Genomic DNA, 14,468 nt, shown 5'->3' with positions numbered 1-14,468 from the left:
AAGACCTGAGGGCATTGTCACTCTGTGGTCTGATTGGATACACTGAGCCCGAGCCTGGAGGACCAGGCAGCACTACCCTTGGTGGGGATGGCTATGAGTCAAACCTTACTCAATGTTCTTCCCTCTCTCCTTCCCACTTTCCCCAAAGAAATGTATCTATGTAAAATCCAGCTAAAGAGAATTATTCAGGAATGTTCTGAGTAGGGAAAAAGAGTCATGAAAAGGCAGTCTCAACGGTGTGGGTAGATAGAGGGACTGAATGGTTATTGTAAAGGAAAAGATTCATTGTCATCAGAATTACGACGGTAATAATGACAAACCCAACTTTTATCAACAATCCTGTGAGGCAGACTCTCAGAGATGCTAAATTTTAATTGAATGCAATTTGAACCAGGTCTCTTGGCAATTCCTAAGTCTAGAACTTTTCCACACACCAGACTAGTTGTGTGGCTTTAGGCTTCAGTGCATTTTTCCTCATCAGCTCATGCAACCAGGCTGTTTGCCTTGATCTTGCCTCCTTGGGTCAAGCGCAGGGAGCCTGGAGCCCTCCAGAGTCTTTGGCTGAGGTGTCAAACCAAGGAAAACAGTGCTACTGCAAGTTGGACTTGAAGCATCATGACATCATGACTGAGTTCTATCCTGTGGCCCCATCAAGTGTGGCAAGTCTACAGACCTGAAAGGGAAGCAATGACACGGCAAGCACTAGATAACGTAGAACCAGGTAGAGAATGTCAAGTTCAAAAAGATGAGATGGGACACAATTCTATATATGCCTACAGACCCCTTGTAGACTAGGATTTTAAAATGTCGAGGCTCTCTTAGAAAGAAGTATTAAAATAATTACAAATATGAGACTTTCTTAACTGCTGCTTGTGCATTTCTTCTGCTTTCATGCAAGCCCTTAAACACTTTTTCAAATACATGCTGTGGCAACTGGAAAACTTGTAATTTTTTCCTTTTGGCATTTGTTCTCCTTTGTAATATGAAAAAAAGTTTAAATCTAATAACTCAAGGTCCCAGAGTGAGCACAAGAAAAGCAGGGCAAGGAGAACACGACAGACAGGTTAAACGTTTTCACGTAGCTGTGGTTCCCTTTATCTCAGATCCACCCTCAAGTCTCATGATGTCAAGGTATTTTTCCTCCATTGGTGATTCCGCCAGAATCTCTGATGGAAGGAAGGTTCCACGAGGACTCTTTAATTCCAGACAGGCTCAGAGAACTTCTGACCTGCCGTCAACATCTGAAAACTAATGGAGCAATTCGGTGCTCCTGGAACTGAAAGAACTCTCCGCCTTTGACTTCAGCAGGGCTTGTTCCGTGCTGAATGAGGCACTTAATGAGCAGAGAAATGGGCGGGTCGTGGTCAGAGGTGGATCAAGGTCTAGGAAGTGACAGAGTGAAGAGATCCATTTTGCTTGTGACTTCTTTGCAGGCAGTGAAGTGAGATCGCTCCTATTTTCTGAAATGCCCTTTTTCTTTTGCATTTTGCAAAATGGAGGATGATTTTATACCTTGTGTCTTGGAAATGCAGCATATGTAATAACGACTCAGCTCTAACTTATGAAGTTTCTTATTCGGATTCCTAAGCAGCAGGACTTGCTGCTTTTTTCCTGAATTAGATGGAAAGGTGTGAATATGAGTCTTTTTAACCTCAATGATAAAACTCCATTTTCTACTGTCTTCAAATTCTTTGTAATTGAGACCAGTAGCTCAATTTGCTGCTGACGACTCTAAGTCCCTGGCTGTGGGTTCCACTGATGACACTTCAAGTGATGAAGCATCATCTCCTCCCTTCCTCTGCCCATAGAGTGAGAAGCAGCAATTTGTCCTTGATCCTTGTGCCTGGTACTATGCTGATTTTTATGCAAAGCTAGATGATGAGCAATACCTCATTGAGCTGCCAAATTGCCTTGTGGTTATGATCACTTCAATCCTGGGAAATGCACATTGGTATTCTGCTCTAATCCAGAAAGCACTGAGATGAAGCGGTATGTTTCTCCCTGTTCCACTGGCTGAAATCAGTCCCTGGATAGAATTTATCTACTGCAGACAGATCTTCCTACTAGTTGCTGTGGGGATCAGATGAAAGAGACGGAGGCTACCTTGAGTTCCCAGCAATACCGGGCTCCCAATGCAAGACATTACAAATCAGACCATTTCTATGCACTGGAACGTGGGTTAGGGAGATAGAGTAAACATGGATTATTTGTAGCCACAGGAAGAACTCTTAGCAAGTTCAAGAATTATGGGTCTTTTGTCACTTTTGTTGCTCTGGAGAATCATTCTGTTATTAACAAAGATTTTATACCTTAATTTCATTGTGGGAGGCAGCACGGGAAAGTGATGAATTGAGATCTTAAATTTAATCCAAACATTTGCAATGATTCAAGCTATTAATATTAAATGCTGTCATTTACAACAAAAGAATTAACTGGATAGTAGATGTGCAAGTGACAGCATTGTGATTTGGTTAGTTGATCTTCGGAGCTACAGGCAGCAAGCAGGGTTTGGTAGCCAAAGGTAACACATGATCATCTGGCCTCAGATTCATGACCTTAATAACCGGAAGAAAAGCAGGTTTCCTAGGCTTCTTGTGTAATCTAGTCCATCACTTAGAACTGCTACATCTCTTTCTCTCCAATATCTGGTACTTTGACCACACCTCCTGACTTTTCGGCCAGTTTCACTTTCCTTATGTCATCACATTTATTCTCAAACCCCATAGGGACCTCTGTTCCATGCCTTCTCCCTTCTTTCCCCACTTTATCAAGTGCTGAAGGCCTCATAGTTCATCATCCTAACCAGGGATTGGTAAACTTTTTCTGTAAAGGACCAGAGAGTAAATCTTTTAGGCTTTGCGGGCCAGACAATCTTTGTCACAGCTACTCAGCTCTGCCATTGTAGCATGAAAGCAGCCACAGAGAATATGCAAACAGATGGGCATGGCTGGGTTCCTATAAAACTTTATTCCTGGATACTGACATTTGATTTTCATATCATTTTCTGTCATGAAATATCACTCTTTTGAATTTTTCCCACCATTTAAAAATGCAAAAACTATTCTTTACTTTTCATCTATAAAAACCCAGGGGTCGGGCTCAGCTTGGCCCGAGACCTGTGGTTTACTGACACTTTAAATCATTCTCTTAGGTCAATCTCTTTTCTACATTCTTGATTTCTTCACTCCATTTTGTTCTGCTCAGTGATCCAGGAAAACCTCAACACTGGATTGGTACAATTGTGTGCTTTCTTTTCTCTACTCTTTTCTATGTTCACTCTCTTAGTTAGGACCATAAGCTAATGGTCTCCCTGTTTTCAATCTTGCCTCCTAATCTGATCTCCACACTTTTGACTTAATGATCTAAATTGCTAATTTGATCTTGTCATGCCTCCTACTTAAAATCCTTCACAGTCTATCCCGTTGCTTTGTGATCTTGAGCTTGAATATCCATCTAGTTTCATCAGGTGTCTGTTGTGTCCTCTATCCAGTCCCCACACCACCGTCTTGAGTCTTTGTCCCAGCCATACTGAAATCCTTGCTGTTTCATGAGTGTATCGTTTGTTCTTTGCCTTTGCTCCTCCTACATGATCTTTCTTGAATTCCATTCCTCTCTTTATCATCTGGCTAACTCCTATGGCTCCTTGAAAATTTAGCTCACCTATCAATATGTCCCTCTTACAAAGGGTCTTCCTCAACTCCTCTTTCTATTATGGTCTGATTTAAGTGTCTTTCTTAAAAACAACACTTGGAGGCTCTCTTTATATCTGAGCCCAGGGGCCTAGGCACAGTCCCAAATATATACACAAGCACGCACACATATATCAAAGGTGTTAAATGAAATTAGCACTGTTTTAGGCTGGGAAGGGATGAGTGGCAAACACTGCAGACGGGAGACAAATTATGAAACTATTGTTATAGGTTAGGAGAAATATGATGATGGTCTAAGCCAATGCTCAGAGCAAAAATGGAGGATGGAAAACAGTTTGTAGTTAGAATTGATAGAAACTTCCTCAGCAGAGGAAATAAGAGAGAAGGAGAACTCACAGATTCCACTTTTCTGGTTTTCACATTTTTTCATCTCAAAAATGAAAGGCTTGGGTTAGTTCCAAGGTTTCTGATTCTACGACTCCAAGGTTCTGAGCCTGTGTAACTGAGGAAGTTTTGGTAGGTGTGTCATGAATTCGGCTTTGGAGTTATAGAGTTTAGTGTATTGATGAAGTATCATGTGGAGAAGTACTAGTGGCAGAGAAATACAGAAACAGATCTTGGAAGAATAGTTTGGATAAGATCCATGCAGTTGGCAATTAACTGTGTCGTTGAGAGTTGGAATTCTATGAGTCGATTCAATCAACAGGGGACACAGTGCAGAAGGAGAAGAGCATGGATCCTTGGGACATGCCTACCTTTCAGGTTCAAGATCAAGAGAGACTAGCCAGATAAGGAGAAGTCCTCAAGGAAATTACAGAATAAACAGAAGGTTCTCTTTTGGTCTGTTTTAGGATGGTGGGTGCATATTTTAGGCAAACGGAAAATAGGGTAGAGAAACAGATTGAAGATTTCAGAGAGGAGATAGTTGAGAAAGCAGGTTCTGAGGAAGTGGGAGAAGTGGGACTAAGGACATAAATAAGTGGTCGGATTAGGAAGGAGAAAGGCATTTCTTCCTCTGTAGGGGGAGGAAAGGATACATAAAGTTGTAGAGGCATTTTGAGGTGGACAGAGAGAGAAGATGAGGCAGCATCCTTTTTTTCCAGAGATTGAGGAAAGCAAAGGGTATTTGGAAGCCTATGTCTACTACAAATGCTTTGGAATAACTCACGTGAGGAATGGGATAGGTTTCAACTGAAGATGAAATGATTGTTTATTAAACACGATCATGGAAGGGGGCAGGGAGATGAGGGCCCCTTCCCCCTGTGCAGAGATACTTTAAGAGCAAGTAGACGTCTGTGGAGCAGCTGTTGCTTCTAACCGCTTGAGAAGTGTGAAGTCGATGAGGGTATAAATTAAAGACCTGATTCTGCCTGTGATGGTTTGGAATGGAAATGAGATAATTAGAGCCGAACAACAGGAAGGAAGAGCTTGCTCTGGGATTTCTGAGTTCAGTTCTGGTTAACTGACTCCAGACCAAAGCGGGGGTGACGTGGGGGGTGGGATGGGGTAGATTATCAAGGAATAGCTAGTGCTGCCTAACAGTAGATGAGTCTTTATAGAGTCGGAGGGTGCTCACAGTCGCTAACTGGATTTAAACAGACTGAAAGATCGCCGATAATGGTTATTGCACATATGTTTGTTACTTTGGAGGCAGAATTTACAGATCACTTCTAAATTTGTTTTTCTCCCTGAGGTTTTAGGAATGGTTTACATATACAGTTCCTGGGCATTCTCAAGTACAGCAGAACTCCATGCCGTCACATTCAGCATCACATGGATTCAGATACTTCACAGGCTGGATCACGTCTCTCAGACCTAACTACAGACTCAAAAATCTTTGCAAAGCTTGCTTATCTTCTATGATGGATGATAAGTTGATCCTAAAGAATCAGCACTAGGAAACAGGAAGAAATTAACGTTCAAACAGCGTGCTATTATGAGGCGATGGAACTGTATGGAGACCTATGCCTCTGATTTCGAATCCTGATTCCACCATATTTAAAAAAAAACCTTTTTCGATATTGTTATATGACCTTGTGATCTCGGATATGTTACCCTTTAAGCCTCAGTTTTTTTTAATTTGTAAAATGGGGACAAAAAGAGTGCCTACTTCATGGGATTGGTGTGAGGATTAAATGAGGTACGTTCACGTAAGTCATTCACAGCACCTGGTACACAGCGAGTGCTGGGTGAGTGAATCACTGAGTGCACTAGAAAGGGCAGAGTCAAGAGCCTCAAGCCATCAAAACCCAATGGACATGGGGACGAGGAGTTTATGAAGGAGATTTGGTTGAGTAAATCTCAGACACAGAAGGTGCTGTGCCTGAATGACACGAGTAAGAGATGGGATTTTTTCTTTACAAGCATGGGATTTCCTGAATTTTTCCAATAAATATGACTAGATTTTTTTTTAAATGGATAATTCACTTAAGTGTATCTAATTATCAAAGCAGCAAAGTTCTGTATAAATTCATAAAAACATCATACAGTTTAAATGAATATGCTTTTCACAATGCAACAACAAAATCCTTGCAGATGGGTCAACACATACTATAAGTCTTAGTAGGAAATCCCCCAGGTGGCAGTTACTGGTAGTTTTAGGTGGAGGGTTAAATCATTTTTCTTTGGTCAGGATTTAGCCTCTGGATGAACAGGGCCTAGAGAAGATGTTTAGTCTCTCTGATGGTGAAGAGGTTATAATGTGCAAGTTCTTTACCCTTCGCTCAGGATTTTAATTTAAAAGTGTACTGACAAATTCTACTTCCTGGATTGGTGGGGAGTGGGGACCTGACAGACCAACCAGTTGGTAGTATAGCAGACACTCTTGGCTTTCTACATCTAAGCTACTCACCGTCTTTCTTTCATAGTAGAACCTCAATTTTGTCCAGAAGCGTGTGGTTTTTTCACACATCAGCCAATTAATTCTCTGACACCAACAGGATGTCCAACAATTTAGTTCAATTCTGATACTAACTATCCAGAGTTACTGTTGGAACCCATAAGTTTAGGGCTCAATTCCACAAAACTGTTCCCACTTAGGTGTCAGCCACAAATGGAGTGACCATGCTACCCATCTTCTTCCCAGCTAACTAAAAATTCAGGGGTTTCCACGACACCCTCCTTAGGTTTGATAATTCACTAGAATGACTCACAGAACTCAGGAAATTAATTCTGTTATTATTACCAGTTTATTATAAAGGATGCAATTCAGGAGCAGCCAAATAGAAGAGATGTAGGGCAGGTGTGGTGGGGGGAGGCACACAGAGATTCCATGCCTTCTCTGGGTGTGCCACCCTCCCAGTACATCAATGTGTTCATCAACTCAGAAGATCCTTTAGCCTCATTGTTTCAGAGTTTTTATCCAAGCTTCCTTATGTAGGTGTGATTAATTAGGTCATTGTTTGTTGGTGATTGAAGTCAATTTCCAGTGCTTCTCCTTCCCCAGAGATCAGGGGTGGGGCTGATAATCACGTGACTGGCTTTTCTGGTGACCAGCCTCCATCCTGAAGCTATCTATTCCTCCCACTCCTCCTTCAAAGGTTTTAGGAATACTGTGCCAGGAACTAGGGACAAAGACAAAATACACATTTTTTGTTCTAAAGGGATTCCTGAAGAAGTAGCCCTAAACCAGTCCCAAGAGAGGTTCCTGACTTGTCCAAGTCCATCAGGATGGTTAATTCCTTTATATTAGCTTGATTTATTCATGAACAAAGGAGGCAATTCTGGCCAATGAGATATGAGATAAGGTCCTCTAAGGGTTTCTAGGAAGGGTTCCTTCAATCTAAAGAGACCCTCTTCACTTTCTTGATGTTGTCATGTGCCATATTGAGGGAATTAGAGAAATGAACTCTTAGGAGGATACACCAAGAATGGCAAAGTAGAAATCTGAAACAACCTGGGTCCTTGATTATATTGTTGGGACGCTAAGTTGCCTGAATTACAAGCTAAGGAATTTTTCCTTTATCTTGGAGGCAGTTTGGAATCAATAGATGTTTATAAATAGGGAATAGTCTAATAAGCTTCTGTTTTCCGATTGATGACTCCACCAGCATCATGGGCAAAGACTTAACATGACAAAGACATGGGAGACATGAGAGGCAAGAAGGTCGTTGTATTTGTCCAAGTTTCAGATGGTGATGCCTGCACTAGGAAGTGGATATGGAATTGGAGAGGAAATGCTGAATTAGCGAGATACCACTGAGGTGGCATCTGCAGATTGTGGTGACCAATGAGGCACCTCATTGAAGAAAGAGAGTTGTAAAAAGGATTCTTGGGTTTCCAGCTTAGTAGACTGGCTTGAAGGAGATGCAAGATGAGGAGTATTTTTTTCCCCTTGTTTTCTGGTAGGAGGATGATGAGCTCGGTTGTAAACATGTATCGTTGAGGAACCTGAAGTATTCCTAGGTGGAGGTGTCTAGTTGACATCTAAAAATATGATCTTCGAGCTGGAGAGAGCTCAGGGGGATTTCCTTACAGCTTGAATGAACGAGTCCCCTCTCATCCTACAGCGCTATATGCTTTAGCCAGTCTTTCATCATATTTACAGAATCTCAGGGAGGGGAAAACTTGTGTTTGTGGCTTCATCGAATAGATACACAACTAGATTTGTAGAGGTTAAATGAGGTGGCTAACTTCACACAGGTACTGACTGGTGGTGTTGGAGGAGAAATAGAAACACTGTTTCCTGACTCTTCGATCAATGCTTCTGCCAAAAGACTCAGTTGCATTTTCTTAGGCACTGACAGTTTAATCCATGAAGTTAGGATGTTTGACTTCCATGTCTATTGCAAAGAGAAAGATTGGCATATAGAGAGTTTTCTTCTATTTCTCACCATATTGGATGTGTAAAGTTGCCACAAATTTGCTTAGGAAAGATGAGGAACCAGCAGAATAAATGTAGTTGATCTTTTGGAAAGAGAAGGAAGAGTAAAACAGGTAAGACTTAAAAATTATTAATCTAGAGAAGCCAAAAAACTTCTGTCACTTTGTGGTACCACCAATAATATATTCACAATAAATATGTATGTATCCATATATATATATATTTCCACACATATAAAATAAATTTATAAAATATTCATGACCATGGGATCTATAATACTGAAATGAGTTAACAGTAAGCTCTTTTAAAGTCTATGATTTTCTTTCAGAAGTTTTTCTTTTTATACCTTTATCTTACAGTAACGAATAGTGCCTTGAGAGAGTTCATTGGTTTCTCTGAAGACTGAACGTATTTTCCTCAAGGGAGTGTGTATATGAGTGTGTTTAAAGACTATTATTTTAGAGCAATTTTAGATTTACAATAAAGTTGTGAGGAAGGTACTAGGATTTCCCATACATCCCCTGCTCCCCCTGCAGTCTTCTCAGACTGGCTTTTTTCACTTACTATGCATTTAAGGTTCCTTCATGTCTTTTCATGGTTTGATAGCTCATTTCTTTTTAGCACTAAATAATAGCCCATTGTCTGGATGTACCACTGCTTATTTTTCCATTCACCTACTGAGGGACATCTTGGTTGCTTTCAAGTTTTGGCAATTATGAATAAAGCTGTGATAAACATTTGTGTAGAGGTTTTTGTGAACTTGAGTTTTCAGCTTCTCTGGGTAAATACCAAGGAGTATGACTGCTGGTTCATATGGAAAGAGAATGTTTGGTTTTGTAAGAACCCTCCAAACTGCCTTCCAAGGTGGCTGTAGCATTTTGCACTCCCACCAGCAATGAATGAGAGTTCCTGTAGCTCCAAATCCTTGTCAGCTTTTGGTGTTGTCAGTGTTCTGAATTTTGGTCATTCTAATTGATTTGTAGGGGGTATCTTCTTGCTTTAATTTGCATTTCCCTGATAACACATGATCCGGAGCATCTTTTCATGTGCTTATTCACCATCTGTATATCTTCATTAATAAAATATCTTTTAAGGTCTTTGGCCCATTTTTCTCCCCAGCTTTATTGAGATATTGTTGACATATAACATTGTGTGAGTTTAAAGTGTACAATGTGATAATTCAATACACATACATATTTTGAAATGTTTACCATAATAAGGTTAGTTAACACATCTTTAACCTCATAGAATTACCATTTTGTTGTTGTTGTTATGGTGAGAACATGAAAGATTTCCTCTTATAGTAACTTTTAAGTATACAATACGGTATTGTTAACTATAGTCACCATACTTTACACTAGATCTTCAAAATTTATTCATCTTAAAACTGAAAGTTTGTACACTTTGACCAACATCTCCCCATTTCCTCCACTCCTCAGTGCCTGGTAACCACCATTTTAGCCTCTGTTTCTACGAGTTCAAGGTTTTTAGATTATACATATAAGTGAGACCACAGAGCATTGTCTCTCTCTCTCTGACTTATTTCACTTAGCATAATGCCCTCAAGGTCCATCCATGTTGTTGCAACTGGCATGATGTAGTTTTTTGCGGCCAAATAATATTCCATTGTGTGTGTGTGTGTGTGTCTGTATACACCACGTTTTCTTTATCTATTCATCCATCAATGGAAACTTAGCTTCTTTCCATGTCTTGGCTGTTGTGAAAAATGCTGTAATGAATGTGAGGGTGCAGATATCTCTCTGAGACAGTGATTTCGTGTCCTTTGGATAAATACCCAGAAGTGGAATTGCTGGATCATATGGTAGTTCTATTTTTAATTCTTTGGGGAACCTCCATATTATTTTCCATATTGGTTATATCAATTTATATTCCCACCAACAGCATACAAGGGTTCCTTTTTCTCCACATCCTTGCCAGTATTCATTATCTCTTGTCTTTTTGATAATAGCCATTCTAACAGGTGTGAGGTGATATCTCATTGTGGCTATAATTTGCATTTCCCTGATGATTAGTGATGCCAAGTACCTTTTCATGTACTTGTTGGCCATTTTCAGGTCATCTCTGGAAAAATGTCTTTTCAGTTCCTTTGCCCATTTTGTAATTGGATTGTTTGTTTTTTGGCTATTGAGTTGAATGAATTCCTAATATAATTGAATATTAACTCATTATCAGTTTGCAAATATTTTCTCTCATTCTGTAGGTTTCCTCTTCATTCTGTTGATTGTTTCATTTGCGGCACCGGAGTTTTTGTTTTATGTGGTCCTACTTGTTGATTTTTGCTTTTGTTGCCTGTGCTTTTGGTGTCATGTCAAAAAAAATCATTGACAAGACCAATGTCAAGGAGTTTTCCCCTGTGTTTGCTTCTAGGAATTTTATGGTTTCAGATGTTATATTTATGTCCTTAATCCATTTTGAGTTAATTTTTGTGAGTTGTGTAAGAAAGGGATCCAGTTTTAATCTTTTGCATGTGAATGTCCAGTTTTCCAACACCATTTGTTTAAGCAACTATCCTTTCCCCATTGAATATTTCTGGCTCTGTTGTCAAATATTAGTTGACCATTTATTCGTGGGCTCTAAATTCTATCCCATTGGTCTGTGTGTCTGTTTTCATGCCAGAATCATAGTGTTTTGATTACTATAGTTTGGTAATATACTTTGAAATCAGGAAGTGTGATGCCTCCAGCTTTATTCTTTCTCAAGATTGCTTTGGCTATTCTCAAAATTGCTTTGGCTATTTGCTTTGTGGTTCTATATGAATTTTAGGTTTGTTTTTTCTATTTCTGTGAAAAATTAGGTAAACCTGTAAAAGGGGGTCTAGAATTCAGAAAGATTGTCTTGCCGTGTTTGAAGAAGTAAGCTGTCATGTTGTGAGATGGTCTGCATCAGGACCGTGTGGCAGGGATCTTGGGGGACCTGTAGGAGCTGAGAGTGGCTCCTGGTTGACAGGCACGAAGAAAGGGGTTCTCAATTCTACAATTACAAGGAAGTGAATTCTGTTAACATCCATAGTGGCTGATGTAAAATGTGCTCATGTGTCAACGTCTGTACCTACTGTGAATATTTGATGGGCTTGGAAGAAGACCCTGAGCTCCAGAAAGGAAGGCAGCCTGGCTAATACCTGCATAGAAGCCTTCTGGGCCCTGAGCAGAAGACTTATGTAAGTCGTGCCCAGATACTGGACCCATGAAAACTGAGGAATAATAAATATACATTGTTCTAAGTCACAGCTGTGTGGTAATTTGATACACAGCAATAGAAGAACGATCCAGTGCCCCTCCTATTAGTTTCTCTAACACTCTGCTGATCTCTGTCATAGCCCTGACTCCATTGACTTGAGAATCTCCTCCTTCTCCCAGACTCTGAGCTCATTAAACACAGAGGAAATTTCTTTTGTTTTCTTTATATCAGTACCTGGCACAGTGTCTTAAACAACACTCACAGTCAAGAATTGTTTGTGGAATGAGTAAATGAAATGACTCATGAGGAAATAAAAACATATAGGATTGGAGTAGATTAATTCTGCCTTGTCCATGGAAATTCTTTGAAAAAAAAAAGATTCTGAAATGGAGTCTCTCAGCAGGTTTCCTGCAAATAATGAGTGAGCTTTTTCGTGGTTATGTACCTCATTTTCTCAACCCCCAGGCTTTAACAAAAATAAAAGTTTTGAAGTGCATAAAAGTTTAAAAGTCCCCCAAAAGCTAGATTTTGCAATAACAGTGCACTAACCAGTATGTATCGGGTCAGGAAAATGAATTTGTGCCTGAAGTATCTTGGCTTGTGCTGGGAACTGATGGAGGCATCAGAGAGAACTGGGCCCAGTAGTCATTTTACGGTTCACATGACATGATGTTTTCTTTCCAACAAGTTCTATCAGCTAATGAGTTGTGTGTGTGTATGTGTTCCAACATTGCACTGCTTTAAAATTATGTGCCATGAAATGTAGGCCGTCAAATTGGCTCGGATGGATTTCTATACAGGGGAGAGTTAAAGAGAGAACTGAAGAGAGGCTGCAATGTGCCCTGCCATTCTATTTTTGCAGAGAGTTCTGAGACATAAAAATTAGGGCCACATGTGTGTGAGTTACGAGTCATGGTGGTGAACACTGCGAGACCAGCTCAAAGTCAAGGCCCCATGGGAGAAGGGGCATGGCCAGGGGAGCAACTTGGATGGGCTCCTCTACAAATAGCTTTCCATTTTAATGATGTGGCTTTTTACATTTTCACCATTAGAAAAATAATATATACTTACTATAAAAATCTAATTAATCAAAAGTGAAAAAATAGAAAAATTTACTCATAATTCCAAGAAAGGCAATCAACACTGATGTCATTTTAGTATGTTTCCTTGCAGCCATTTTTCTTTTCTTTTTCTTTTTTTAAAAAAAAAAAACATAGCTACGATCATATTTGCTCTATAATTTCGTTCTGCTTTTTTCTGCTTTATGTTATAACACTAACTGTTATGTTATTATGTACTCAGTGAACATTTTTCATGGTAATTTATTTTAGGGAGATAATTTTAAATAAAGAAAAAAATTCTGGATGATCTAAGATGTTTACCACAGCATTACTTATAATAGAAACATCATTGTGAAAAATGGAGGAATAGCTATATAAAACATAAGACAGTCATACCATGGGATGCATTCCATTAAAATTATTTCCTTAGGATAAATTATCAAAACTGGAAGTCCTGGGTAAAAGGAGATGAATATTTTCAAAGATCTTGGTTCTAAGATCTGTTGCCAATCTTCCTCTTTTTGCTTGAGGAAGATTATCCCTGAGCTAACAACTGTGCCAATCTTCCTCTATTTTGTATGTGGGATGAAGCCACAGCAAGGCTTGATGAGTGGTGTGTAGGTCTGTGCCTGGGATCCAAACCCATGAACCCCAGCCCACTGAAGTGGAACACACAAACTTAACCAGGCAGGCTCCATTTCAATAAATTTTAAATTGAAGTTATGCTACCAGCATTCCAGAAGCCTTCATCATGCCCCCTCTCAACACAGACTTCTCTTTCCTAAAGATAATCTCTATCACGACTTCTCACACAATAGTTTTGCCTGTCTTTTTATCCCTAGCACTATGTAAATGGAATCATGCAATGCGTATTCCTTTGTGCTTGGCTTTATTCACTTAATATCACGATTATGTTTGTAAGATTCATCTGGGTTTCTGTGTACAGCAACACTTAATTCATTTTCATTGCTCCTTGGTATTCCATGGTGTGAATATAATGCAATTTCTTTATTCCTTGTGCTGCCAAAGTTTGGAGTCATTTTTTGCTGATATGAATAATGCTGCTATGAATATTCTGATACATGCTTTTTGGCTCAAATACACACATTTCTGTTGCACATATGCCTAGAAGTTAAACTGTTAGTCTATAACGTATGTTCAACTTTTGTTGATACTGCCAAATGGTTTTCAAAAGTAGTTGTACCAATTTATACTTCCACATGCAGTGTATTAGAATTCTAGTTTCTCCAAATCCTCATCAACACTTGATTTTGTCAGTCTCTTTAAATTTTGCTACTGTGTGCATGTATAAGAGTATCTCATTGTAGTTTTAATTAGCATTTTATTAGTGCCTAATGAGTTTGATCACTTTTTTTTTTAAAGATTTTATTTTTTTCCCCTTTTCTCCCCAAAGCCCCCCAGTACATTGCTGTATATTCTTTGTTGTGGGTCCTTCTAGTTGTGGCATGTGGGATGCTGCCTCAGCGTGGTTTGATGGGCAGTGCCATGTCCGCACCTAGGATTTGAACCAACAAAACACTGAGCCGTCTGCAGCAGAGCGCGCGAACTTAACCACTCGGCCATGGGGCCAGCCCCAGAGTTTGGTCACTTTTTTGTAAGTTCATTGGCCATTTGGTTCTCTTCTTTTGTGAAGTATTTGTTCAATTCTTTGAGTTTCTTGTTTTCTATTGGATTATCTGTTTTATCCTTGCTGTATTGTAGGAGTTTTTTGTTTTG

Source organism: Equus quagga, chromosome 12 (genome assembly GCF_021613505.1).
Source record: "Equus quagga isolate Etosha38 chromosome 12, UCLA_HA_Equagga_1.0, whole genome shotgun sequence".
In the NCBI taxonomy this organism is placed as follows: Eukaryota; Metazoa; Chordata; class Mammalia; order Perissodactyla; family Equidae; genus Equus; species Equus quagga.
This window is presented reverse-complemented; position numbering follows the sequence as displayed.